The following is a 26,659-nucleotide window of genomic DNA, read 5'->3' on the forward strand; positions in this document are numbered from 1 at the left end:
AGCCCTGAGCTCCCCCCTCAGCTGTCTCATTGTCTCTCAATCCCAATGCCCAGCCCCCTGCCACAACACCCGACTCCCCAGCTCAGCCATGCCCCTCAGTCCTGACCCATGGCCCCCCGTTATCCTAACCTGGGATTCCCCCTGCCACAGCCCCCAGCTGCCCAGCTCAGTGCTGTCCTGCAGACACCCTTGCTCTGTAATAATGGGGGGGGGATCCCTGTGCCTACCAGATGGACCTATGCTAGTAACCCTTTCCCTCTGCGATGCTTTGCCCTTCAGCTCTCTAACCCTCCCACCCCCGTGATGCTCCATGGCCGTCAGCTTGGCTTAGAGTACTTCCTTGAGATGGTACCTGGCTGTCAGGCCCGAGTGGACCCAGCCTGAGGCTCACCCCCCTCCCGCCCACCACATGCCATGGAGGGGCTGCAGAGCTTGGGTGCATTCTTCCCAGCAGCAGCAGGGGAATGGGAGGGTGGGGTTCATGTCCTTGGGACACGATGGCTTTCCCCAGGGGGCAAGGTGGAGAGATCACGGCATATACAGACCCTGTGCAGGGATCAGAGACTGTGCCAGCTCTCTTGCTCCCCCCACCTCCCATGCCTGCTCCCCCAGTCAGGAGCTGGGCAGTGCCAGCTGGACCAGCAGGGGGCCAAGCTTCATGCAGCTCCAGGTAGGAGGGGGATGTTAATTTAAGCTAATTTTCATAAAATTTTCCAAACCGGTACCAGTAACAGGTTGTTATCCCTGGTGGGGGGACAGTGTCTAGAGGTGACACCAGACAGTGATCTACAAGTTGTGACTGCATTGGAAGGCTGGGAGTCAGGACACCTGGGTTCTATCCCTGGCTCTGGGAGGGCAGTGGGGTCAAGTGGTTAGAGCAGAGCAGCTGGAAGCCAGGACTCCTGGGTTCTATCCTTGGCTCTGGGAGGGTAGTGGGATCTAGTGGGTTAGAGCAGAAGTGACAAATGGAATAACTAAACACATAGCTTTAGCACAGTTGTTCGGAGAGGCAGGGGGGATGAAGCTTAATATTGTCATGTTAGAGACCTGGGCTGTCAGCTCTCTGGACCGCTGCTATAATGTGGGGCTGGGACTGAGCCCTAGGCTGTGAACCTGCACTGGGAGTGGCCCAGAAATACCACCAGCACTTGGGGAAGAGGTGCGAGCAGAACCCTGGTCTCCTGCCTCGCAGCCCAGTGCCCCTTCCCCTAGGAGGGCCCTGAGGGGGAGGGGCTGGCGCTGCAGCCCCACTCCATGGCACTCTCCGCTGCGGTGACTCTCCCCACACATGGCTGGATACACCAGAGGGGGCCCCATCTGTGCGACGGGGGGACCAGTCTCTCTAGGTGTTTGTAACACCCTAGGCACTGTGCTGGTCATGGGTGGGTAGGGGGCACAACTGGGGGCCCTAACGCTCCTCTATGCTCTGTGCTGCCCCCATCCTGGATCCCACACCAATGATCCCCATTGTCAGCCTGCGTCCAGCACACTCTCTCCCCTGGCCTGGGCCACTGTCCAGCTGCTGCTGAGTACTGGAGCAACAGGTGCCATTCTAAGCACTGCTCCCATGTGTCCCAGTTCCCTCAGCCTCTCCTCATAAGTCATGTGCTCCAGCCTCCTAATCATTTTTGTTGCCCTTCGCTGGACACTTTCCAATTTTTCTACATCCTTCTTGTAGTGTGGGGCCCAAAACTGGACACAGTACTCCAGATGAGGCCTCACCAATGCCGAATAGCGGGGAACGATCACGTCCCACGATCTACTGGCAATGCTCGTACTTATACAGCCCAAAATGCGGTTAGCCTTCTTGGCAACAGGGGCACACTGTTGACTCATATCCAGCTTCTCATTCACTGTAAGCCCTAGGTCCTTTTCTGCAGAACTGCTGCCTAGCCATTCAGTCCCTAGTCTGTAGCAGTGAATGGGATTCTTCTGTCCTAAGTGCAGGACTCTGCACTTGTCCTTGTTAAACCTCATCAGATTTCTTTTGGCCCAATCTTCTAATTTGTCTAGGGCCCTCTGTATCCCATCCCTACCCTCCAGCGTATCTACCACTCCTCCCAGTTTAGTGTCATCTCCAAACTTGCTGAGGGTGCAATTCACACCATCCTCCAGATCGTTAATGAAGATATTGAACAAAACGGGCCCCAGGACCAACCCTTGCGGCACTCCGCTTGATACCGGCTGCCAACTAGACATCGAGCCATTGATCACTACCTATTGAGCCTGACAATCTAGCCAGCTTTCTATCCACCGTATAGTCCATTCATCCAGCCCGTACTTCTTTATCTTGCTGGCAAGAATACTGTGGGAGACTGTATAAAAAGCTTTGCTAAAGTCAAGGAATAACACGTCCACTACTTTCCCCTCATCCCCAGAGCCAGTTATCTCACCATAGAAGGCAACACTTAAGGGACACTGGTAAGGTTTAATATTTTAATGTATATTCTTACTTTGTTACTAACTCTGCAGAGAGAGACCCCATCAGGACTCCTGGGTTCTATCCCAGCTCTGAGAGGGGAATGGGGTCTAGTGGGTTACAGCCTGGAGGGTGGGGGGAAGATACATTTGGGTTCTATATAAGAACATCAGAATGGCCATGCTGGGTCAGACCAAAGGTCAATCTAGCCCAGTATCCTGTCTTCCGACAGTGGCCAATGCCAGTTATGTCAGAGGGAATGAACAGAACAAGTAATCATCAAGTGATCCATCCGCTGTCGCCCATTTCCAGCTTCTGGCAAACAGAAGCTAGGGACACACAGAACATGATGTTGGATCCCTGCCCACCTTGGCTAATAGCCATTGATTGACCTATCCACCATTAACTTATCTAGTCCTTATTGGAACCCTGTTATAGTTTTAGCCTTCACAATATCCCCTGGCAAAGAGTTCCACAGGTTGACTGTGAAGAAATTATTTCTTTTGTTTGTTTTAAATCTGCTGCCTATTAATTTCATTGGGTGACCCCTAGTTCTTGTGTTATGTGAAGGAGTACATAACTTTTCCTTATTCAGTTTCTCCACACCAGTCATGATTTTATAGACCTCCATCATATCCCCCCTTAGTCGTCTCTTTTCCAGGCTGAAAAGCCCCAGTCTTTTTAATCTCTCCTCATACCGTTCCATGCCCCTAATAATTTCTGTTGCCCTTTTCTGTACCTTTTCCAAATGCGATTATTTTTTTCTGAGATGGGGTGACCAAATCTGCAGGCAGTATTCAAGGTGTGGACGTACTATAGATTTATATAGAGGCAATATGATATTTTCTGTTTTATTATCTACCCCTTTTCTAATGATTCCCAGCATTCTGTTCACTTTTTTGACTGCTGCTGCACACTGAGCAGATGTTTTCAGAGAACTATCCGCAATGACTCCAACATCTTTCTTGTTGGGAAACAGTTAATTTAGACCCCATCATTTTGTATGGTGGGATTGGTATTATATTTTGCCATGTGCATTACTTTGCATTTATCAACACTGAATTTAATTTGCCATTGTGTAGCCAAGTCACCCAGATTTGTGAGATCCCTTTGTAGGTCTTCACAGTCTGTTCTGGACTTATCTTGAGTAATTTTGAATCATCTGCCAATTTTGCCTCCTCACTGTTTACCCCTTTGTCCAGATCATTTATGAATATGTTGAATAGGACTGGTCCCAATACAGACCCCTGGGGGACACCACTATTTACCTCTTTCCATTCTTACCACTTATTCCTATCTTTTAACTGGAGTGCCTGGCAATGCTTTCAGGATCATGTAAGGTTTCAGAGTAGCAGCCATGTTGGTCTGTATTTGCAAAAAGAAAAGGAGTACTTCTGGCACCTTAGAGACTAACAAATTTATTTGAGCATAAGCTTTCGTGAGCTACAGCTCACTTCATCGGATGCATTCGGTGGAAAATACAGTGGGGAGATGGGTTTGATCATCACTCTCCTTACAGTGTGTATGATAAAACCCATTGTTTCATGTTCTCTGTGTGTGTGTGTATATAAATCTCCCCACTGTATTTTCCACCGAATGCATCCGATGAAGTGAGCTGCAGCTCACGAAAGCTTATGCTCTAATAAATTTGTTAGACTCCAGGATCATGTAAGGATCCTTAATTTAATTTAAGGACAAGCCTTTTATTATCTTAATCACCCTGCCTCTGTTTATAAACAAACTCCCTGCCCCAAGGGTGGAGAATTTATCACAGATCACATTCAAGCTGTGGTTTCAGAGTAGCAGCCGTGTTAGTCTGTATTCGCAAAAAGAAAAGGAGTACTTGTGGCACCTTAGAGACTAACATCCACCCCACCCCCCACTGTTCCTCTGATATTCTTGTTAACTGCTGGAATTAGCCTACCTTGCTTGTCACCATGAAAGGTTTTCCTCCTTTCCCCCCCCTGCTGCTGGTGATGGCTTATCTTAAGTGATCACTCTCCTTACAGTGTGTATGATAAACCCATTGTTTCATGTTCTCTGTGTGTGTGTATATAAATCTCTCCTCTGTTTTTTCCACCAAATGCATCCGATGAAGTGAGCTGTAGCTCACGAAAGCTTATGCTCTAATAAATTTGTTAGTCTCTAAGGTGCCACAAGTACTCCTTTTCTTCATTCAAGCTGTGTTGCAGTTAAGAGCTCCATCTGGGGCTAAGGCGTGTGCTGTGAGCAGACCTCAGGTATGAAACTCGGGGGAGGGGGAATAGAGCCCCCCTGACCTTCTAAGTGGTGCCCCTGCCCCCAGGAGTCTGTGCCACAGCGGCTGGATGTGCTGGAATCCACCATCCGCGGGTGGGGGTGGGTGGCAGGCTGCAGGCCCCGAACAATGGTCCCTTTCAGCCTGGAGCCCGAGGGCCAGCCCTGCAGCACAAAGCGCTCTGTGCCTGCAGAATAGGCCATTCTAGTGGTCCCAGGTGCCAGCCAGCTAGGCACAGAGCACCAGGGCATAGTGGGCCAGCACATGGTGTGTGTGTGGGGAGGGTCTGGATGCTGACTCCCATTCCCATCTTCTATCCCCCCCCATTACCACCCCGTAGGCACCCAGTCCCACTCCTAGGCCCCCTCCTTCTCCTCCACTCCCATCCCATGGGTCCCCCACCCTTTCCCTTCTACCCCACCCCACTGCATCCCCTGAACCAACCCCTCTCCCCTAGATCCTGTCAAACTAACTTGATATCATTTTTTGATGAGATTGCAAGTTTGGCTGATCAAGGTAATGGTGTTGATATAATCTACATCAACTTCTGTCAGGTGCATGGCTTGGTGCCTCACGCCATTTTGATTAAAAGAACTAGAGCGATAGAAAATGAACATGGTCCACATTAAATGGATTAAAAACGGCTAACTGATGAGTCTCAGAATGTCAGTGTAAATGGGGGATCACATCGAAAGGGTGCGTTTCCCCAGGGGGTTCTGCAGGGGTCAGCGCTTGACCCTCCTCTATTTATCATTTTTATTCCTGACCTGGATGAAAACGTAAAATCATCACGGATAAAGTTTCCAGACAACGCAACAATGGAGGAGGGGTCAATAATGAAGAGGACAGGTTACGGATACACAGCGGGCTTGGTAAACTGGGCGTAAGCAACCAATGTAGCTAAATATAAATGAAATGTAAATGTGTACACCTAGGAACAGAGAATGCCAGATGCGCTTAGGATGAGGGACTCTAGCCTGGGAAGCAGCAACTCTGAAAAGGATTTGGGGGCTGGGCTGGATAATCAGCTGAACGTGAACTCCCAGTATGACATTGTGGCCAAAAAGGCTAACACGATCCTGGAATGCATAAACACAGGAATCTCGAGCAGGCAGTACTGGGTTAATGGCACCAGGCCCACCCCCAGAAGGGGCCTCGGCGCCTGGGCTGTGCCCCTGCCCCTACTCAGGAGTTGTCTCTTCCCCTTGAGCTCCCACCCACTGCCTGCTCCTCTCTACCCCACTCCCCTCCATGCAAGCAGCGACAGGACCCTGGGGGGAAGAGGCAGAGCAGGGGTGGGGCCTTGGGGCAGAGCGTGGGCGGAGCCACAATCCAGAGCAGGAGGTCAGACCAGATGATCACAATCGGCCCTTCTGACCCTGGTACTTATGTTAGGGCTCCGGTTTGTCACGGAGATTGCGGAAGTCACGGATTCCTTGACTTTCTGCGGCGGCCATTGTGGCTGACCACAGGCTCTGGGGTCAGCGGTTCAGGTGACCCTGGAGTCAGCCACACCGGACACTGTTGCAGCGGTCCCGGGGGTGGACAGAGCAGCCACTGTTGGCAGCCCCCCGGCAGCGGTCCCAGGGCAGCTGGAACAGGCGCTGTCAGTGGCTCCTGGAGAAGCTGCTGTCAACTGGCCCCAGCCTTGGCCCCCCCTCAGCAGCAGGCCCCCAGGGAACCTCCCCCAGCAGCAGCCCCCCCCAGATGTCCCCCCAAGCAGCAGCCCCCTGGGGCACCCCCCCAGCAGTGACCCTCGCCTCCCCCCCAGATTTAGTCAGGGGTATTTATGGTATAAGTCCCGGATAGGTCACGGGCTGTGAATTTTTGTTTATTGCCCATGACCTGTAGCCTTATTTATAATGCATATGCTTGAGGGGCAAAGTGAAATTCCAGGGAGCTATTCACCCCCGCCCCCTCTTTAAGCAGTTGGGGGTGTGTGGGGCAAAGGGGCCATTGTGTGGCTGAGTATAAATCCCACAGTTGGGGGAAGCAGGAGCTGGGAACATCTGCCCCATGATGCTAGGAGGAAATGACTGATGCAGACCCCATTGAGGCGGGGGTTGGAGCTGACTTTGGGGACCATTGCTGTGCCATGGAAGGATGTCTCTTACTATCCTGCCCCTCACTCCTTTCCTGATCCTGCTCTTTCTCCTCGCAAGTAAGTCTTGTACTTGCTGTGAGGAAGACAGGGAGCAGGGACTGGGGAGATGTCAGAAGTGTCTGTATCACACGGAGTGGGCCACACTCTGTTGGGAAGGCTGGAAGTGACTGCCCTGGGGGGGAACAGTCAACCCACGAGCTTCAGCCCTGCTGTTGGGAACAGCTCATGACGAAGAAGAAAGGCAGCAGGGTCTAGTGGCTGGAGCATGGACCTTGAAAGCCCATCTCATCTGCCCCCTCTCGGTTAGTGAGCAGGGTGCTGCTAGGGCCCCTAGGGCGGGCTTTTAGAAGTGCTGTCCCCCCCGTGTTCCTTGGAGCGGGTTTCTCCACTGGGCGCAGCAATAGATAAGGGTGAAGACCCCATCTGTAAGTCTGTTCCCCCCCACTTCTAGCAATGCGGATTCACGGGTGACCTTGGGCAGTCACTTAAAGGTGACCTGCAAAGGGAAAACATCTGTTTGCCTTGCTTTGCAATGCATAGGGAAAGCCTGATCCTTTGTTTGTTTGTTAAACAGAAGGGTGTGTTTCTACCTTTTTCACACTAGAAATTCAGGTCTTGGCTAGTGTGATTTTCTGGGATGACTGGAGAGCTGGGCAGGCTGGGACAGCACAGACACAAGGTGAGCGAAAGCTGGTTAATGGAGGGGGAAGATGTACATTAATTGCTTCAAACCGTGTGTGGTGAGGTGCTACCACTTATATAACTCAAATACCAGAGACACACTTGGGAGAAAACAGTTCTTGTGAAATATTCAACTGCCCTCACTCTTCAAATGCTGAACTGTCCAGAGTCCTCAGAGGAGATCAGACCTGCCATGCCTGGTATTTCTGAGATAAAAAACAAGCAGGGAAAAGCCCATATAAAACCCATCAGGCCCCTTCATCCATCACAGAAGAGCAAAAGTCAGAGCACAATCCCCTTCCTAGAGATTCCTAGATTCACAATGTGCCCTTCTGGCCTTGGATCAGATAGTCTGACCTCCTGGATGTCACAGGCCAGAGAACTGCCCCCAAATAATTCCTAGAGCAGAGCTTTGAGAAAAACATCCAGTCTTGATTTAAACAACAAGGAGTCCAGTGGCACCTTAAAGACTAATAGATTTATTTGGGCATAAGCTTTTGTGGGTAAAAAACCCACTTCTTCAGATGCATGGCTGAGTCTTGATTTAAACATGGTCAGTGATGGAGAATCCACCACAACCCTTGGTAAATTGTTCCAATGGTTAATTATTCTCATTATTAAAAATGTATGCCTTATTTCCAGTCCAAATTTGTCTAGTTTCAACTTCTATTCATTGGATCATTTTATGCCTTTCTCTGCTAGATTGAAAAGCCCATTATTAAATATTTGTTCCCCATGTAGCTATTTATCGACTATAATCAAGTCTCCCCTTAAACTTATCTTTGTTAAGCTAAATAGACTGAGTTTTTTGAAAAAAGAAAAGGAGTACTTGTGGCACCTTAGAGACTAACAAATTTATTAGAGCATAAGCTTTCGTGAGCTACAGCTCACCAGTCTATGGCAGGTTGTCTAACCCTTTCATCATTCTCGTGGCCCTTCTCTGAGCTGCCTCCAATTTAACAACACCCTTCCTGAATTGTGTACATGAAAACTGGACGCAGGATTCCTCCAGTGGTCACTCCAGTGCCAAATAGAATAACCTCTCTACTCCTACCTAAGATTCCTGTGTACGCATCCCAGGATCGGATCAACTCTTTTGGCCACAGCATCGCACTGAGAGCTCACACTCAGCTGTTTATGCACTATGAGCCACAAATCTTTTTCACTTCTTAGATTCATAGTTGTCAAGGCCAGAAGGGGCCCTTCTGACCAGCTCCAGCTTGTGCTATGCTGGGCGCAGGCTAGGCTCTCTCCCAGCCATGCCTGTAGCCAGCCCATATCTTATAGGTCAGCCAGGAGGGGCAGATCTTTTAGAAAAGACACTGGTTGTGGATGTAGACTCCAGGTGATGGCAAATCCCCCATGCATAGGGAATCTGGCATGGGGGTGGGTAATCCATCTCGCTGTTAAAAATATGCATTTCCAGTTTGATTTCTTCTAAGATGGGTCTCCAATCTCTGGTGCAAGAGCCTTCTCCTCTGCAACCCCTGCCTCCTGCAGCAGCATTGCTGTACCTCTCCTCCTCACCTGGGGCACAGACAAGAGACCCTGATGGCTGTGGTGGTGAGGTGCGTGGGGAGATGTTCCAGGACAAGCTGGGGCCGTGGCTGTGACTCTTCTCCCTCCTGCTATTCTGTTCCACCCTGCTGCATTGTCCAGGCTCTTCCTGGGCCCCCCCACCCTTGGCTAGGAACCAACCCTACCCTTGCCCAAGCAGCAGGGTGAGAGGCAGCTGGTCTAGTGGGCAGGGACTCAGGATACAGTGTCAGAAGTCATCAGTAGTGTCATGCTACATCTCAAACGATGACTATCATAATACAATGTGTCGTATGAGAAAATGATAAGTCAAGCATCAGGAAGGGTGAGAAATAAAATTGCTTGAAAAGCATAATTAAGGAAACAACAGTTTTATAGACTAAAGCCATTTTTCAAAATGACTGCTTGTGCACCATTCTTTGAACATAAAAATGTCTACTAAGTATTTGGTAGCCAACCACATTTTGTGTGTACACAGATATGAATAGGAGAGTAGGAGACAGAGTTTAGGTGTGAATGTAAGGTGGAAGTATACTGGTAAGTGAGGAATCCTTGAAGTCTTTGAACCATGATTTAAGGACTTCAATAGCTCAAACATAGGTGAGGTTTTTCGTAGGAGTGAGTGGGTGAGATTCTGTGGCCTGCGCTGTGCAGGAGGTCGGACTAGATGATCAGAATGGTCCCTTCTGACCTTAGTATCTATGAACCTATGATACCCGGGTTCTAGTTGCTGTCCTGCTTGGTAACTGTGGCAGATCCCCCTCCTTTGCCTCAGTTTCCCTGCGTGGATTGTGGCAGGGCGGGAAGGGGAGGGTGTCCCTCTGGCACAGCGGTACTCCGTTCCCTCATTCCCAGGCCAAAGGGCCCCAGCAGCCCGGCGGAGGAGCGAGCTCCAGGCCCGGCTTTCTGCGGGCGCTTCGGCGCTGCTGCGTGTTAACCACGAGCTTCCGGGGGCGAGCGGCCCCTCCAGGCTGGGGTGGAGCCGAGGCTGCTCTCCGCCTCCGTCGCCCTCCCGCCCGCCTGCCGGAGTCCGCGCTGCACTTCCCGCGCTGCTCGGGCTGGCCGCGGCGGGGAGTGGGGACCTCGGCGCCGGCTTGGAACGGGGTCCTGGTGAGTGGCGGGGCCGGGGCCGGGGCGGCTCCGGAGCGCAGGGGGGGGATCGGGGGCGCAGGGGTCTCAGCTGTGCCCAGCAGGGCTCCGCGCCCTTGGGGAGGTGCCATGGGGGTAGGGGCAGGTGGACGCGGTGCCGCGGGACCCTGTGCTCCCGCCTGCTGCCTTTCGAGCCAGGGGCTCTATAGCCGCCGGGCGCCGCCGCTCCCGGGGCCTCCGGGCAGGTGCTGGGGGGCGACAGGGCGGCCACTCCGCTGCCCGGGGCATGGGGGATGCTGCCTGCCCGCCTTCTCCGCCTGCGGGTGTAAGAGGCTTTCTCAGCCCACGCAGGATTGGCCTGTGCACTTATGTATTACGTTGTGCTGCCCGGGCGGCACTGCCGGCTTCCCTCCTGCGCCCACCGGGGAGCCGGCTGGGGGCCCTTCTCTCGGGCCGGCTTCCCCCGCTGCGCCCACTGGGGAGCGGGCCCCATCTATAAGCCTCTCGCCTTGCCCCCACTCAGATCTCTGAAATGCTGCAGCCAGCGGTTAGCTCCCCGCTCCCGGTGGGGGGCGACAGGACAATCGGGGACTTTTGTTGTGGGGGAGAAGTCCAGGATTCTCCCAGGAAGGGCTGCGGGTGCTGTGTCCTAGCCCTGCCCCATGGATAATGCAGAGGGTGGGGCTGGGCTGGGCTGCAGCCCTGGGGACTTCAGGGTGGCAGCGCAGGGGGCTAGGCATGGACAGCAGCCTCCCTGTGGGCATAGGGGTGCAGGGAGTGCGGGGCATGGGGGGATTGGGGCTGTTCAGGGGTGGATGGGGGGGGTTTGCAGTGCCTCCATCTCCTGCTGCTCAGGAATGTGGTGGTGCCAGGAGAGCGGAGCCTCCCTCCCCAACCCCTTTGTGACAGGCAGGGGGATTCTGGAAAACTCAGAGGGTGAACTTCAGAAACAGACCAAGCCCAGAAACGTGCCTTCGTCCAGCCCCCTGGCTCACCTGGCGCTGGTCCGGTTCCAGGCTGTGTGTCGGCTTGGGGCTGGCAGCTCCGGCTGGCTACGTGCCGCTCAGCAGTGAGATTAGAGGTGCTGCCGCTCTGGGCCCTGTTGCTGCCTGGGGGTTCTGGGAGAGAGATGCTCCCCGCTTACCTTGCAGGAGGCCTGTGAGAGCCCAAGTCCTGAGGAATAGCCAGCTAGCTCTCTTGGTCTGATGGGGAACCACTGAGATCCCCGCTGTACCCGTGACTGGAGGTCTGCTTCCCTGCTATCCCTCCATGGCCCGTGTGGTGCCGCTAGCAGGCTCCACACCCAGCCTTAGGGCCAGGCCCTTGCTTTGAGGTGGACCCAGGGCAACCTGGACGCATGGCGCACTGCTGAGGTGGCAGCTGTGTGATTGGCATGCACTGTCGCACACGGCTGTGGGTTCTGGGCCCCGCTGGATTGGAGTGGCCAGGGCTTGGATCTCAGTGCTGTGAATCCAGGGGAGGGTGCAGGGCTTGTCCCCGTTTGTCCCCGCTGCACCACTCCTGGCACAGGCTGGCTCTGGCCGCGGAGCCCTGGTAGGAGCCCGCCTGACAGCACCTGTGTTTTGACTAAAAGAAAAGGAGTACTTGTGGCACCTTAGAGACTAACAAATTTATTTGAGCATAAGCTTTCGTGAGCTACAGCTCACTTCATCGGATGCTCCGATGAAGTGAGCTGTAGCTCACGAAAGCTTATGCGCTAATAAATTTGTTAGTGTCTAAGGTGCCACAAGTACTCCTTTTCTTTTTGCGAATACAGACTAACACAGCTGCTACTCTGAAACCTGTGTTTTGACTGTGTCTGTAAGCCTAGGAAATGGGGGGTGAGGGGGTCTTCTCCGATCAGCTCCAGGTGCGTATTCCGCTTGCCTTCTGACCTCTGACTGAACTAACCGCCCTGACTTTGCCCTGTTGGCCCCACAGAGTGGCTGGGGCTGTGGGAGTGGCGGTCGGACCGGATGGCCCATCCCGGTCTGGCCTGCGGTGATACCTGTCGGCAGAGCTTGGGTGCAGAGCAGTCGCCGCAGCTGGTATTTCCAGAAGGGCTCACTGTGCACTGATGGGCCAGATCTGAAGATAGGTGTGGTGCCCGGGCTCTGAGCCTACCTGGGAACCTGGCCGTCTGTGTGCCAGCAGGCACTGCTGGCGCAGGGCTGGTGTGTGAATCTGGCTCAGTCTGGCACAGCCTGTGTTGGTGGGGTTGATGGGCGAGGGGCCAGCAGGACTCTCCAAGCCCTGGTGCATGAGCGTGGCTGGTGGCTAGGAAAAGCTCCATCATTTTTCTTGTGAACGGAACCCATTGGACCCGGGGTTGCTGGGAGACGCTAACCCAGAGCCCCCTCCTGGAGTAGAGCTGGCTGGGCATAGCAGTGGTGTAGATGGCCCCCCCCCCCCCGCCCTCCTGGTTCAGGTCTGCCCTTGGCGCAGGGCCCTCTGGCATCTCAGAGCAGTGGAGGATGGAGCGCCTTCCCTTATATGGCTTCCAGCCCTTGCATTTTCTTCCCCCAGCGCTGGGTTTGTGCCTGTAATCGCCTGACCCACGCGGGCTCCAGCTCTCATGCTGCTCGCTCACGTAGGCCGGCAGGGCTGGAAACCCAGGCGCAGGGGAGTTGCCGCTGCAGCTGTGGGGATGGCTCCCCCTCTGGTTCAAGACCCCCTGCTCCCTGGCTGGGTTCCAGGAGACAGCTACTTTCCCAAGTGCCGGCTTCCCCTCCCCCACGGCAGGCCAGCCATGGGAAAGCACCTGGGGCAGCGCCTTGCTCAGAGTTTCCTGTGCAGAATGTGTGATGGGCCGGTGGGAGAGGCTCCTTCCTGCAGGCCAGAGAGCTGAGGGCTGGGCCTGCTCCCGCTTGGCTCTGCTCCCTGCCTGCCCTGAGCCCCCTTCCCCCTCCCAACGTCCCAGCCTGGCTACTCCCAGGTGTTTGTGCCTGCAACCTGGGAATGGATCCCAGGGCGGATCCCATCACCGCTAGCCGACAGGCAGCTGCTGTCCCCGCCAGCGCGCCCTCCAATGGGCAGGTTGCCGTGCTGGAGAAGCACCACTCCTGGTGAAGGCCAGATTGGGCCCTTGGCTCTGAAGCCCGTGGGGCTGACAGGGGCTAGGGCTCCCTGGCCCCATGGTGCTTGGGCACATTGTCTCATTCCCCAGCTGTGGGCCTCTCCTCTGCCTCCGGCCGAGCAGTGACAAATGAGTCCCCGGCCACCTCTGCAGCTGGGAGACGTGCACACAGGCCCCCCACTGCAGCACCAAGCACTGGGAGTTAACCCACTGCCGTCCCCCTACACACTCCCCCTTGGGTCATGCTGAGCCCCAGAGCTATGGGCTCCCCCCGGCCACCTTGCCCAGCCTTAGCACCCCTCCCACTTTAGCTGAGCCGGCTTGCTGCTGTGTGCTGAATGAGGCACGCACGGGCTGGGCCGGCTCAGAGCTGTAATGTTGATGGGATTCTTTCCAAGTCCAGGACGTCCCTGTGTTCAGGGTGCTTGTGTTTGGGTCATTCAGGGGTTCTGGTGCCGCCAGCAGCAGCCCCTCCTTGACCGGCGCCTGGTAGGGTTTATTTATTGGAGATATGCATTGGAGCCTGCAGGGCTCTGAGCTGGGTTCTGTTCCTGGCCCTCCTGCTGGCCTGCGGGGTGACCTTGGCCAACCATTTCCCCTCCCACCCTCTGTCTGTCTAGCTGTTCAGGGCAGGGACTGTCACCGTGTGTCTATGCAGCACCTGGCACAATGGGGCCCTGATCTCAACTGGGGCAGGGCCTGTCTCTTCCTGTGTGCCTGGGTAGCACCTGGCACAGCGGGGTCCTGATCTCAGCTGGGGTCAGAGAATTTCTCACTGCAGTGCCTGGCACAACAGGGCCCTGATCTCAGCTGAGGTTTCTAAGCGTTCACACATGTAACTACTACTAATTATGAGTGTAAGATTATTGGCTGAAATTTCGCAGGGCCGTGAGGAGTCGGGTGCCCAGCTCAATGGGTGATGAAAAGGAGCTGGATCTGGGTGCCTGACTCCTTGAGGCCCCTGTGCCCAGCTTGGCTGTGGCTCCCCCGTTAGCCCCAAGGTGCCAGAAGGCAGGGGCCAGGTGCTGTGAAGGGACTAGTGTTGCTGAGCTGACGCCAGGGTGCTGCGTGCTGGGGCTTGGAGCCCGGTATTGTGGGGGGGTGGGGCGCAAGTGCTGCCTTTAACTGGGCTTAGCTCAAAGGGCAGGGAGTTTTGGTGTGTGGCTGTATAATATCAGAGCACATCCCTTTAAGTCCTTCAGCAGGTGCCAGGTTTCTCCAGTAATGTTTTCTCATGGCAAGCACGGGAAGTGGGAGAGGCACGGCTGAGGGTTGTGCCTTTGGTGTTGCCAGGCGGAGGGCTGCAGACCCAGGGCTGGCTTCCCTCTTGCACCACTGGCTCATGCAGCCTTGCTGTGTCATGCCTGGCACCATGGCTTTGCTTCCCTGTTGCTGATTCTCGGCTTCCTGCTCCAGCCACGTGCCCAGCACCAGGGCGAGTGCTGCCAGCTCTGCTCCGCCTCCTGAATCTCAGCCTGGTCTCTGAGGCTACCCCATGTTCTGAGGGTCTGGGCTGCCAGGGCAGGAGCTGGGGGAAACACACATCCTGGGGTTAATGTGAGTCCTGCACCGGGCCCGGCTGCGATCGGAAAGCCAACGCGAGTGGCAGGGTGCTGTCAGGGACGGCTGGGCTCCAGAGGGGCCACAGGGAGTTGGGCGGCACATCCCTCCCCCCCGACTCCAGCCCTAGGATGGGCTCAGGCTGCCCAATTCCAGCAGGGCTCTCCTGCCCCTGCAGAGGGACCCAGCAGCGATGGGCCCTCAGGGCTGTTTTTAGGGTGATTGTGGGTCTTGCAGCAGAGAGCTGGCGGAGTCTCCTTGCTACCTTCGGGTTCCCTTGGCCCTGCAGCATCTGGCCACCTCACCGTGGCCTGGTCCTCTGTGGTGAGGGAGGGGCTAGCCTCAGCTTGCAGAGCTGAGGCACCAGGCAGGTGAAGGAACTTGCGCCAGGTTGGTAGCAGAGCTGGGAATTGAACTCGGGCATCCTGCATGCCAGTCCGCTACCCCAGCCTCCCTGCTTGATAGACCCCCTGGGCTGGTGGGGTGGCTTCTACCCTCTGCCCCACGGTGTCAGCCTCAAGGAGACATGTGGGCATTCAGCTGTGTTCACTGAACACTGGCTGCTGCATCTACGTATTGCTGGGGTCTACAACACAGAGCCCAGTGAGCGCTGCTAGTGGGCTCCCAAAGTATTTAAAGGGGTACTGCCCAATTCCTCTTCACTCCCAGCAGGCTGGGAGCATAACATAGTGAAACCTCATTCCATGGGCGAGTTAGTGCTAGAAAGGTCAGGGAGGGCTCAACTGATTCTTAAAAATCTACAGAACCGTGGTTTCAATGGTGTCACCATCTGTGACATGGGGGGGGACTTGCTTCCCCCCCGGCTCCCAGCTTCAGGTTCTCTGGTTGGTGGAAATGTTGATGACCCAGCGTTGTCGGAAATGAATCAAGCTGGGATCATTCGAAAGCCCTTTCTCCCATGGACATGTGGTACCAAACCTGACAAACCTAGGACAATGGTGTAGATCTACAGTCGAGAGAATGGTTAATGATCAATGTTGTTTTTAATTATACTTGAACTGAGGGGTGTCTTGATGGTACATAAAAAAGACATTGATCTTTGGTCATTCTAGGCAGAAACTCATAGGACTGGAAGGGACCTCAAGAGGTCATCTAGTCCAGTCCCCTGCACTCAAAGCAGGACTAAGTATAGACACGTAGGACTGCAAACATTTATTCCCCAAAGTCCTCATCAGTGTCGTCTCCTTACAGCATGCTGCTACTAGACACATTGTCACGCTGATCCTTGTCCGAGATGCACTCGCGTGGCTCCATACAGGGCAGGCTGCTGGCCAAACATCTGCCGGGCAGTGTGCATCTGGTCTTTGCATCCGAGTATTTGGTTGGCTGAAGGATTGATTTGGCAGCACACATAAGTGGTGTGATCAATCCATCCATGCCGGATAATGGAGGGTAGTTTTGGATGTGCTTGGCCATCCTGGAGTCATTCCACTGCTTGATCATTTGCCCTCTTGATAAATAAATACATTGTTGGTGATTTTTCTCTGCGTCTTGATAAACATCCATCTGCAAGCTCCGTAATGTTGGTCTTCAAATGATAATCTTGGCATACAAACCCCTCCCATGCACTTATGGTCTCATCGGTGTTTCTCAGCCATTCTGAACACCTCCAGAGCGAGGAGAGAGTCTTCGGAGGCTGAATCAAATGCCTTCCAGGAAGATAATTTGCTCTTTCCAGGGAGCCTTCCAGTAGTGTCACATCCTGAAAGGGTGTGGCAACCTGGCAGCGGGCAGCATTAATGGTCCGATTGATAAGAGCGCATCTCTGAAAGATATCCAGCGATTCTGTTCCCCAGCAACAGGCACAAAACCAGCATCTTGCAGATATTTTGAGTAACATCTCTCTGAGAGCACTGGAACATCTGTGCAAAAATTGGGAGTTTAGTAGGGCCTTGTTCCGTGGCAGGATGACAGGCAAGGTATTTGAGCGTCAGCTGCCTCATGAGACCTACAGAAAAACTCCTCTGAGTAGTGCAAGGCAGCAACTTTATTGCACTATGCAATGGCAAAATTCTTCCAGCAGTTCTTTGGATGCTGAAGCATTTTCCCTGCAAGGTGTGCAGTTAACTCCTCCTTCACGCTGGTACCACACAGTAGCTTCTGCATTGTGACACTGGAGATGTTTGTGGAGTCAGTGATTTTTGTATTGTACAGGTGCGCTGCCACGGAGTCTCTTCTGTCTGGTAATATTTCTAATGGATTCCTCTGCGTATGTGTCGAACATGAGGTGGACTTTGTCATAGGTCCAGCATTTTCCTGATAGCGTCCTAATGAAGTGTACATCCGCCATGCCATCTGCGATTGCTACCCTGGAAGTCCTCCGCTGCCACAAGGTACAAGATGTGTGTTAGTTTGCTTTTTGCCTAGCACGTATGCATTGTTCCATCGCATTCAAACTTTGATCCTGGTACCATGGAGAACTTGTACTTTCCAAAGTCTCATGTAGATCAGCATCATGCTGAGATCCGGACATGACCAGGAGACGAACAAACAGCAACCTCTCTGCGGTTAGTTCTTTAATAGTTCCTGCCGCCTTCGCTCTGACTTTTTTCTTTGCATTCAAACACACCTTTAGGCTTCTTGATTGGAGCCTGTAGATTGACACAGCCTTGGATACTTCTTTGGGTTTTGAAAGCTTCAAAACCCAAAGCATCCGCTCTGGCATCTGTAGCTACCTCACTGCTGAAGACTGCTTTTGTTGTGATATTAATGTACTTCAGTCCATCAGACTCGAATGGGTTGCCAGTGCATGTAAGTTCATCCTGTAGCTTTAAAATGGCCCCTTTGTGGCATCTAATAATCTAGCTGGCGCTTGATTACTTGTGAGGAAGTTATCCCAGCAGTTCTGACTTTTTTGTTCCAAATTCAATGGAGTTCTAGGGTCGTCAGGAAAAACCGTGAAAGATCATTTGGCTGCTGTGTTATGCCCACCAACCCCCTAGTGACTTCCATTGCTCTGTTTTCATATTCTAGGGCTTTGTCTGAACCAAGTGCCCAGAGGGGAGCTGCTGACCTTTTGACAGCCCAATTTCCCTTGCTAGAATTCCTCCCCTATGTCATAGTCGGACTTTTCTATATCTCTTGTCTCAGCAAGGAACTACGCAATCTCATTGCAGAATAGTTGGTTACACCTAAAAGCAAAAATGTGTTTTGCAAAGTCTTCCAGTGCTTTGAGGTGCGAATTGCAATGAGCAGTCCTGACAGGTTGAATAAAGTGCAGCAAAGACTCAACCATCTTCGTGTGTCACCGTGCCATCCCGAAAGTTGACTTTGTCACTGATTGTTTGATCCATTCTGCGCTGTTGCAGCATTCCATTGTGTGCGATAAGTCATTGAGAGCTGGATGTGGGGAACTGGTCTTGCAAGTCCTGTCCCCTTTGGGGAGTGACTTCAAACACATCAGATTGCTTTCCAGAGAAGACATCTAGGTAGCATTTTTGAAGGGCAGCGAGTGTTTGGGCGCATGCTTCTATAGCACGTCACAACTTTGTCCCTGCAAGAATTTGGTTCACAGTACTGTCACCGTACCGAATCCCCGAGAGCTCAACAAAGGAGCCGATTGCACACGTCACTGTGACTGATATGTGCGATTTGCCAGGACATAGAATCCGCTGTCAATGAAGATCATCGGGGGCATTATTAGCTGTTGGACAGGCCTATAAAGGCCCATGTCAAGTGTGTCACCACATTTTGTTTCAGTTCCGCAGATCCATTTGTTCATGCATTCCAGCTGCATTGGAAACATGCCCTTTTTATAAGTAAGGTGCCACGGAGCATTGTGTTTAACCAGGTCCCTCCATGGTGGTATTCTCTATGAGTTCAGCAACTAGTCAGCGTTCTTTGTCTCCCCTTTGGTAACTAAAGGCAATCAAGACCAAAGTAAAACCAAGGATTTTGTAATACATTACCTTGAGATTGTAATTAATTCATGGTCTGGAACTGTGGGCATACCATTTGTGGATGGAGTCCAGTCATTTCTATCTGGATGCTGACCTCTTAACCAGCGCCTCATTACAACTCTTTCAGCATAATAAACCAAACTGGATAATCAATATCGCTGCTTCGCCATCGTCGGCAAAAAAGAAGCCATTCAACTTAAAGCCCCCCGTCCACTTGTAGTTCTCAGTAACATTAAAAAAATTAACCGGGTCTCCTGTTCTATGCATTAACTGATCATGCAGGACTGTCGGTCGAGGGCCACCATTTACCTTCGCGAGGGCTGCGGGTTTGACGGGCCAGTGCTAAAGTATAATTTAAAAACGCCTTGATTTTTAAACCTTTTCCGGAATACAGAGCTGCCTCATTGTTCTAGGCTTTTCAGGTTTGGTACCATTGGCCTTGGGGGAGAAAGGGATTTCGAATGATCCCAAACTCGACTCATTTCCAATGACATTGTGTCATCAAAATTTCCACCAACCAGAGGACCTGGAGCTGCAGGAGGGAGCAGCGAGTCACACACACGCACACCCCCCCCCCACAGAGGGTGACACCATTGAAATTATGGTTCTGTAGGGTTTTTTTTAAATTAATCAGATGATACCTCCCTTACCTTTCTATCGTGAGCTTGCCTGTGGAATTACGCATGCCCCGACTAAGGGGCATTCCCCTGGGTGTGGTGGGAAGAAGCAGAGATCTGTGGCTGTATTGCCCAGCATCTGTCCTTGGTTCTGTCTGAGGCCTGGGCTGGGGAGAGCTGTCTTGGAATGGGGCAGGGGAGGCTCTAGGGGGTGTATTCCCCTGGCTCTCTGGGTTGGAAGGGGAGGCCAGTCTGAGCGACTGTTTCTGCGGCTCTTTCCAGGCCGGGCTGCATTTCCAAGTGGCGCCCCTTGGGTTTAAAGTTAGATCTAATCTGGTGATTGAGGAGGTTGCAGGGAGAAAATCTGCCACGTGCTTCCTGGGGGAGAGTCGGCAGGGGGTTAGAGTAAGAGGATAAAGGCTCTCACTGCCCCGCTGACAGGGAGGGATGCTCAGGGATGGGCAGCAGGGAGAGCGCCAGTGGAGCTGTACATAGCCGGGGAGGTACGGCTCCTCCAGTGAGTGGCGACGTTCCCCCCGGCAGTACCATAATCCCAGGCCATTGTGCTGAGCAGGTTAGTGCATCTTGGAAGGACAGCAGGGCTGGGGTGGACCTAGCGCTTCGTGGGTGGCATTTAGAGGTGAGCCGCAAAGACTGCTAAAGCACAAATCCCCTCCAATGGGAACGGCCCCAGCCCCACTGTACCGGGTCAGGTGTCAGTAATGGTAATTCATCGTGCTTTTCAGCCATTGATCTCAAAACACTTCACAGAGCAGGTCGCTATCTTTATCCCCATTTTACAAATGTTAGAAACTGAGGGGGCCCGAACTTGCCCAAGGTTACCCAGCAGGCTGGTGGTAGAGTCAGGAATAGAACCCAAGTCTCCCGAGGTCCAGTCCAGGGCTCTAGCCACTGAGCTGCAGAGAGATGCTTCGAATTCCAGTTCCAGCTCTGGTTTGCCTGTCCCCTTCCCTCTGCCACTTCCGCTCAGCAAACCCTGGGGCTGTTACCTGAGACTTGGCAGGCTGTGTTGGACGCAGGGCTCTGATTTAAGGCTGGTGGGGACAGGGGCATGGCAAAGGCTGTGGCTTTGTTTGGAGAGATCGACAGTGTCTATGAAGTGCAGGAGGGATCGGGGTCTGAAGCTGGGTTACGACGTGCTGCTTCTCCGAGGAGCGTATCCTGGGACTCCCTCCGGGCAGGGGGTTCGACCTGCTCCCCCATATCCCGGTGTTTGGTTCAGCCCGGTTCAGGGGCAGAGTCAAGCTGGGAATGGAGCCGGGGCCAGCTGGGGCAGAGTTGGTTTGGGCTCTGTCCCGGGGGAAGTGGAATTAGCCGGAGGCTGCTGGCACAAGCGTGGAGGCTCGCACGGTTGGTCAGCGAAGGGTGAGTGGCAGCAGCAGCAGCAGCAGCAGCAGCATCCACAAAGATTGGGCCAAGGGCCCCGTTCCTGAGTCAGCCTCTGCCCTGTATTTATGGTCTCTCGCTCCAGCCCTGCCGACGGGCAGCGTGCCCTCGCTAGAGCCTCTCTGGAAGCCTCCGGCTGATACGCTTTGCCAGGCCCTGCCCTGCTGGGGGGAGCGCTGGTGAGAGCGCTGGTGGTGCCACAGTACCCCATGCCCCCTCCCCGCTCAGAGCAGTGTGACGTCCTGTGCCTTGCGCGTGCCAACTCCCCCCAGCACTGCTGCCTCTGCTGGGGCAGGGCAACTGGACCATGCAGCCCAGGTCCAGAGGCGAAGGCCCTTCTACCCCTGCCTTGGCTGGGAAGAGTGGTACAACCCCGGGCTGCTGCCAGCATGCCTAGCTCCTAATAGAAAGGGACCCTTGTGGCTGTGGCCTGCGGCAGTCTCTCCTCCCCCCCCTCCCCCCATGGCCAACAGCAAGATCTTGCTGGACCACCAAACACCAGATGGCACCCATGGGCGTCCCCCAATGGGCGGAGACACTGGCAGATAGATCGTGCTCCATGTGGTGATGGGCTGGCACAGGGAGAGGAATCTGGGTGCTTGAGGGCTACTGGCTTCAGCTGCTGCTCGAGAGGAGAAACCTCTGTGTGTGATGCCCAAAGGAGAGACTAGAATAGCCTGAGGGCCAGCAGCGGACGGGGGTAGTCCAGAGTTCAATAGGGATTTGGCTAACTGATCGGGGAAGGGATATTGGACCTCCCGCTTAGGGGCTTTAGCTGATCGCTGGCTGTGAGACCGGACTGGGCGCTGTGTGGGGAGCAGGTTATTCTGCAGTAACTACTGCACGGATCCTATGCCTCCTCCCTGCTGCTGCCGGGACGCTGGGCTGAACGGACCATGGCCCAGCCTGACAATTCCCCTGTTCCCAGCTGTCTCCACTTTGGGGTGTCCAAAGACCCTTTAAAAGGACCCGATTTTTTTTGAGGGGAGGGTGCTCAGCAGTCTGAGAATCGGGCCCCCCTGAAATCCCTGGCTTGCGCTCCCTGCAGTGCCAATCAGCGAGCAATGCAGAGAATGTGAGGCGCCAGCAGAACTTACTTCTGAATAACACTTTTATCAGCCTCTTCTCCAGGAGGCGAGTGTTGCTCTTTAGCTTCAAAGCCTCCTCCTAGCCACTTGCACGCTGGCTGTGTTAACCGCTTCCCTGCCAAATGGCACCGGGCACCTGCAGCCCCTGGGCTGGGACCCAGGCAGACTGGGCATGCTAAGCAAGGTCAGGTTGGCATGCTGCTTGGATGGGTGACCTTCCACTGTTCTTCTGGCATTGTCCACAGGGGCCGTTCTTCCTACTGGACCAGTGGCTGAGCATGATGGGAGGCAGTGGGGTGGAAAGGATGGGTGGGAAGCCAGAACCTGGCTCTGCCAGTGACCTTGGGCAAGTCCATTGGTCTCCCCGTGCCTCGGTTTCCCCCTTCCACCCTTTGTCTATTTAGCTCTTCACCCAGCTCTGGGACTGAGGTGGGTACATGCTGTGATGTCTGGAGGTGCTATGCTGCAGGTGAGATGTAAATAAGGTCATTAAAGATCTCACATCCATTCTTACAAGCACAGGGCGTAGGCTTCAGTGTCCCAAATGATTACGTTCCACCAGCCTGAGTTCTGAGCCCATGGTGGTGAGTTCACACAGTTTGTCTTTGCTCTTTATAAGCAGCATCTACTTGCTATGGCTGGAGGCGCTAAATAATTTTCCGAGCCATTCCCATTGGAGCATCCTCTGCTTCTTTACCCTAGTGTTGCTCTGTGTTAAGCAGCTGCCACGTTCCACCCCAGAAGTGGTCACATATCAGTGACAGAGACAGTGCTCCCCACGTGCAGCTTGTCTGCCAGGTGGCTCTATTTGCAAAGCACTCTGGGCTGATACAACCGTGCGTCTGGGAGCGTTTTCATGTTGTGGACTGCATCTCCGAGGGTACGTCTTCGCCACAGAGGTAGCGGGAAGCCGCCTAGCTGGAGTGAGAGCAGCCTCACTGCACAGTAACAGTGGGCCTGCTGTGTCCACACTGACACTCGTGTAGGGCACTAGGCCCCCTGGGGTTGTATCTGTGGCTCTTTGTGCTGCAGAAAGCTGAGCCGCTCTGCATTCTTTCCCAGTGAATTGTCCTTTCCGGGCACGTGGAGAGGAATTGTGGTATAGCTTTGGAGGACTAGCCTGAGTTGCAGTGTGGTCATGTTAGCAGCGGATGTGCTGTGTTCTTGAGTGTTCCCTTGTCCCTGGGAGGGGCCAGCTGGCGTGGGGTAACCGCACCAGGCGCTGGAGGGAAGGGGGTTAGTGTGTGGATGGGACTCGAGCTAGGGGCAGCGCTCGTGTGAACTCTGCAGGGACAAGCCCCAAGACAAATCTTCTCAGAGGCTGCTTCCTCCCCCCGGTGGCTCCTTTGCTTGGCCATGTGAATGAGAAGCGATATTAAGGTGGCACTGAGGTTCGCAGATACACCCAGGATCCCTGTGCCATTTTGGGGCTGTGCTGCACTTCCAGGGACATGGATTGATGTTTCCTGATTTCCTTCCCATACCCTCCAATTCTGTAATTCCTCTGGCCCGCACCACGGTTCGGCTCTCCTCCTGTGTCCGTGCCACGGCTCTGATTTGGGGCCCTGCCGCCAGAGGTGAGTCTGGCTGAGTTTTGGCCTTGGAGCAGAGAGGTGATGCGCTGGCAGAAGCAGCGCTGGGCTTGGCTGTGCCTGTTGGAGGTCCATCCAAGTCCATCCAAGCCCCAGGCTGAAGGTTCCAGGGCAGGGCAGCATGCCCATGGCATGCTCAGGAGTGCCCAGAGGAACCCGGCACTGTGGGAATGGCGTTACCAGCCATCGTTCCACCCCGGCATTGTGCGTTCGTAGCTAAGGTGGATGCTCATCCGCTCCCGGGGCTGGGTGCGGCTCCCCGCCCCTCATGGCTGTCATTTGCATGGAGGATAGAGCCGGGGGGGGGGGCGGCTCGGGTTCGGGTTGTGTGTTGGGGGCTCCCTGTTGCCATCCAGGGAACGCTTGGAGCCTCAGCATGCTATGGGATGTGCGGGCCAGGCCGTGTCACAGCTGGTCCCTCGCAGGAATCCCTGTGATGGAGCAGTAAGCTTGGCAAAGAAACAGCTGCTGCGCCCCTTTCCAGAAGTGGCTGCATTTCAGTGCTGGGGTGAGGATCCCTGTATGGTTGCTGGGGCAGATTTCCTGTTCTTTTCATGCTATACAAAAGGACCAGAGGTTGACTGCGAACCTCTAGCTGACCCTCCTGACTGGTGGGGGGAATCCCTTCCCCACAGCCCCTCGTATGTGGGGCATGCCATGGCGTGGAAGAGGCATGGCGTGGGTGCACATTGGCAATCCCTGGCTGGCACCCATGCTGCACTAGTTTGTGCCCGGGGCTGGGAAGAGAATCAGTTGGCCTGTGACCAGCTCCTCCCTACCACATACGTCCCTCACCCATCTCGCTGCCTCTGGGCTGCCTGGGATCTGTGGGCGCTGGCAGGGCTCCCATGGAAGCTCTGTTCTTGGACCAAAGTGAGGCCATGAAATTGAAGCCCGGGAGAGCTCTCACCCATGCAGAGCTGGGAAAGGGGCCTGAACTTCCCAGGTGCCTGGGGGTGGAGGGTGGGTTTGCAGATGAGCCTGTCCCTTCTGGAGTGGACACGGCCGTTGAAAAGCCTGGGGTGGGCAGGAGGTGCGGCGTGTGGCTCTGAGCCAAGAGCTGTGTGCTTTCTGTGCTACTCTCCTCAAGGGTTTCTGTAGCGCCCATCACCACAGCAACCAAGTGCTTCCTGGGGAAACTGAGTCTATGTTGGCAGGTCCCTGCAGGGGCGTGGTCCTCTTCTCCTTTTCTTGGGTATGGGGGCCCTGCTGGACGGAGCTGGGTCTTGACCCACAGCTGGCTTTGCAGAGGACAGAGGCTGTGAACTAGCTGTGGAGGTGTGGGGCAGCTGTTCGATGCCGGAGGGTGGCTGGCTTCTTGCTGTGCTCCAGGAGGTGGGTTATCCAATCCAGAGATACTCTTTCCCTCCCCCCCCCTTTGAACCCCCACTTCCCTGCTTTTTCAGGCAGCTTCCCGACTCCCCAGCTGAGATCAGGGCCCTGTCAATGCGTGGACATCACCTCTGCTCCCAAGAGTTCCCAGTGTGGCTAGACCAGGGGGTGGGAGGGGAAACTGAGGCACAGACAGGGGAGGGGACTTGTCCAAGGCCACCCAGCAGAATGTCAGGAACAGAAACCAGGTGTCCTGGTGCAGTGACCTAACTGCTGGGCCGGGCTGCCGCCTCTGACCATGCCGAGCACTCGTGCCGTGGGCCTTTGCTGCTGTGCTTTGCACCAGGGTCATTGTGGGGAAGCTGCTTCTCCTTCAGGCTCTCTGGCGCAGACGGGGTTAAACAGGTTGTTTCCAGTCAGGATCCCTGATGCTAGGAAATCCCCTCCCCTGCCTGGCAAAGCGGCTTAGGTGTCTCTGCTGGGCATTGATTAATGCCAGGCGGATGCTCTCTGCAGCCGCTGGCCAGCTGGCTCCCTTGGCTGAGGGCCCGGCTAGACTAGGGGCTGCTTCCACTGGAGCCAGGGCCACAACCATGGGCAGGTTCCCACGTGGCCCCTCTGTGACCACTTGCCCTTAGAGAGCAGGAGGAGCGTTCCCCAGCCCGTCTGACTGGTTTCTTTGCCCCAGGGATCTCCCTCCCCACTGGAGAGCTCTGCACGCTCCAATGCCTGAGGCCCACGCCCCACATCCAGGCTCTGATCTCTCACACGTGCCATCCCCCACCAGGCTGCAGGGGCTCTGCTTATCCCATGTGCTTTGTGTCCTTCCTGGCTGGCATCTGGAGCTCCCTGGCTATGTTCATATCGAGCCCCACCATGCACGTGGAGAGATGAGTCTAGCTAATGGTCTCCAGGTCCCTAGGAGGGGAGGTGATTTCTGCTAACCGGGGGCTCTTCCCCCTACCAACCTGGGGCTGGGAGCTGAAGTGACAAATCCAGAGGGGAGATAAGGGGCCCATGTTTAACAGGGAGGAAAATTAACCATCAGAACCGCTGACCTAGGCACAGGAGAGTCTCCGGCACTTGGTGCCTGTAAATCCAGGCTGGATTGCCTTTCTACAACTCTGCTCCAGCTCAGCCCGGAGTTCTTTGCTGGCCAAGGGGATCGCTGGGGGATGCTGGCTGGTCAGATGTGGCCTGCTGATTTACAAAGACCCAGATTCTCCCCTCTGCCTTAGAGCTGCTGAAAAATGTAACCGGTTGTTCTACTGCCCGTTTGAGAGGATTTCCACTCCCCCAGTATCCCCAGCCTCGGCCATTCAGAAATCAGGAGCCTGGCTTGAAAATCAGGAGATCTTTAGAAACGGGGGGTGGGGGGGAAGGGGTGTTCTTTTTCTCCTGAGTGGAGCCTTTCAGGTCACATTTTCAAACAGAAAGCCAAAGTTCTCGCAGACTCCCCCGACTCCAGGAGCTGGGGATTAAAGGAAGGCACCATGGAGGTGCCACCACATAGCGCCAGGCTTGGGATACAATCATGGGAGCTGGCAGACTCCCAAATGTTGCTGTTCCACAGTGTGGCTATTTGTGCCAAGAAACTATGGCCGGGACACCAACTTTCCTGGAGAGGGGGCCCCCTTGGTGCTGGGAAGGGCTTCTGTTTTCCTTGGGAAAGCTTTGCCAAACGTCACCTCTGCCTCTGTTCCTGGTAGTGCGCCAGGCATCTGGGGCACATGGGGAGCCCCCCAGCTGTGTTCTGCTTTGGGTGGTCCTGTTCTAGCTGTGCCTGCCCCCAGCTCCAAAGGGTCACCAGGGCTCTGGCCTGGCACAGCTCACCTTGAAGAGTCGTCTCTGTGCAGCAGCTCCGAGTCCTTGGTCCATTTGAGGGTGGTGGGGTCACGTGCCGCGGATCCCTGCTGCAGCGGGCACTCACTGGGAGCAGGCCGCTGCCTGCGACGGGCGTGCTGTGTGCTGGGTCCTCGGG

The 26,659-nt window shown here is 54.6% G+C and overlaps 1 protein-coding gene across 2 annotated transcripts in view; it reads left to right on the top strand.

Annotated features, from left to right (window-relative positions):
- Positions 1-9,956: 9,956 nt before the first annotated feature.
- The window catches only part of PLEKHG3 (pleckstrin homology and RhoGEF domain containing G3), a 42,288-nt gene continuing 25,585 nt past the window's right edge, over positions 9,957-26,659 (top strand). The window contains exon 1 of one of the 2 annotated variants that reach the window (XM_038407280.2): positions 9,957-10,107. The gene's annotated coding sequence lies outside the window, so the exon portion shown is untranslated. The remainder of the gene's footprint in view (positions 10,108-26,659) is intronic. The other variant, XM_043516026.1, reaches the window with a different exon arrangement.

The sequence above is a fragment of the Dermochelys coriacea genome, chromosome 6 (genome assembly GCF_009764565.3).
Source record: "Dermochelys coriacea isolate rDerCor1 chromosome 6, rDerCor1.pri.v4, whole genome shotgun sequence".
Taxonomy (NCBI): domain Eukaryota; kingdom Metazoa; phylum Chordata; order Testudines; family Dermochelyidae; genus Dermochelys; species Dermochelys coriacea.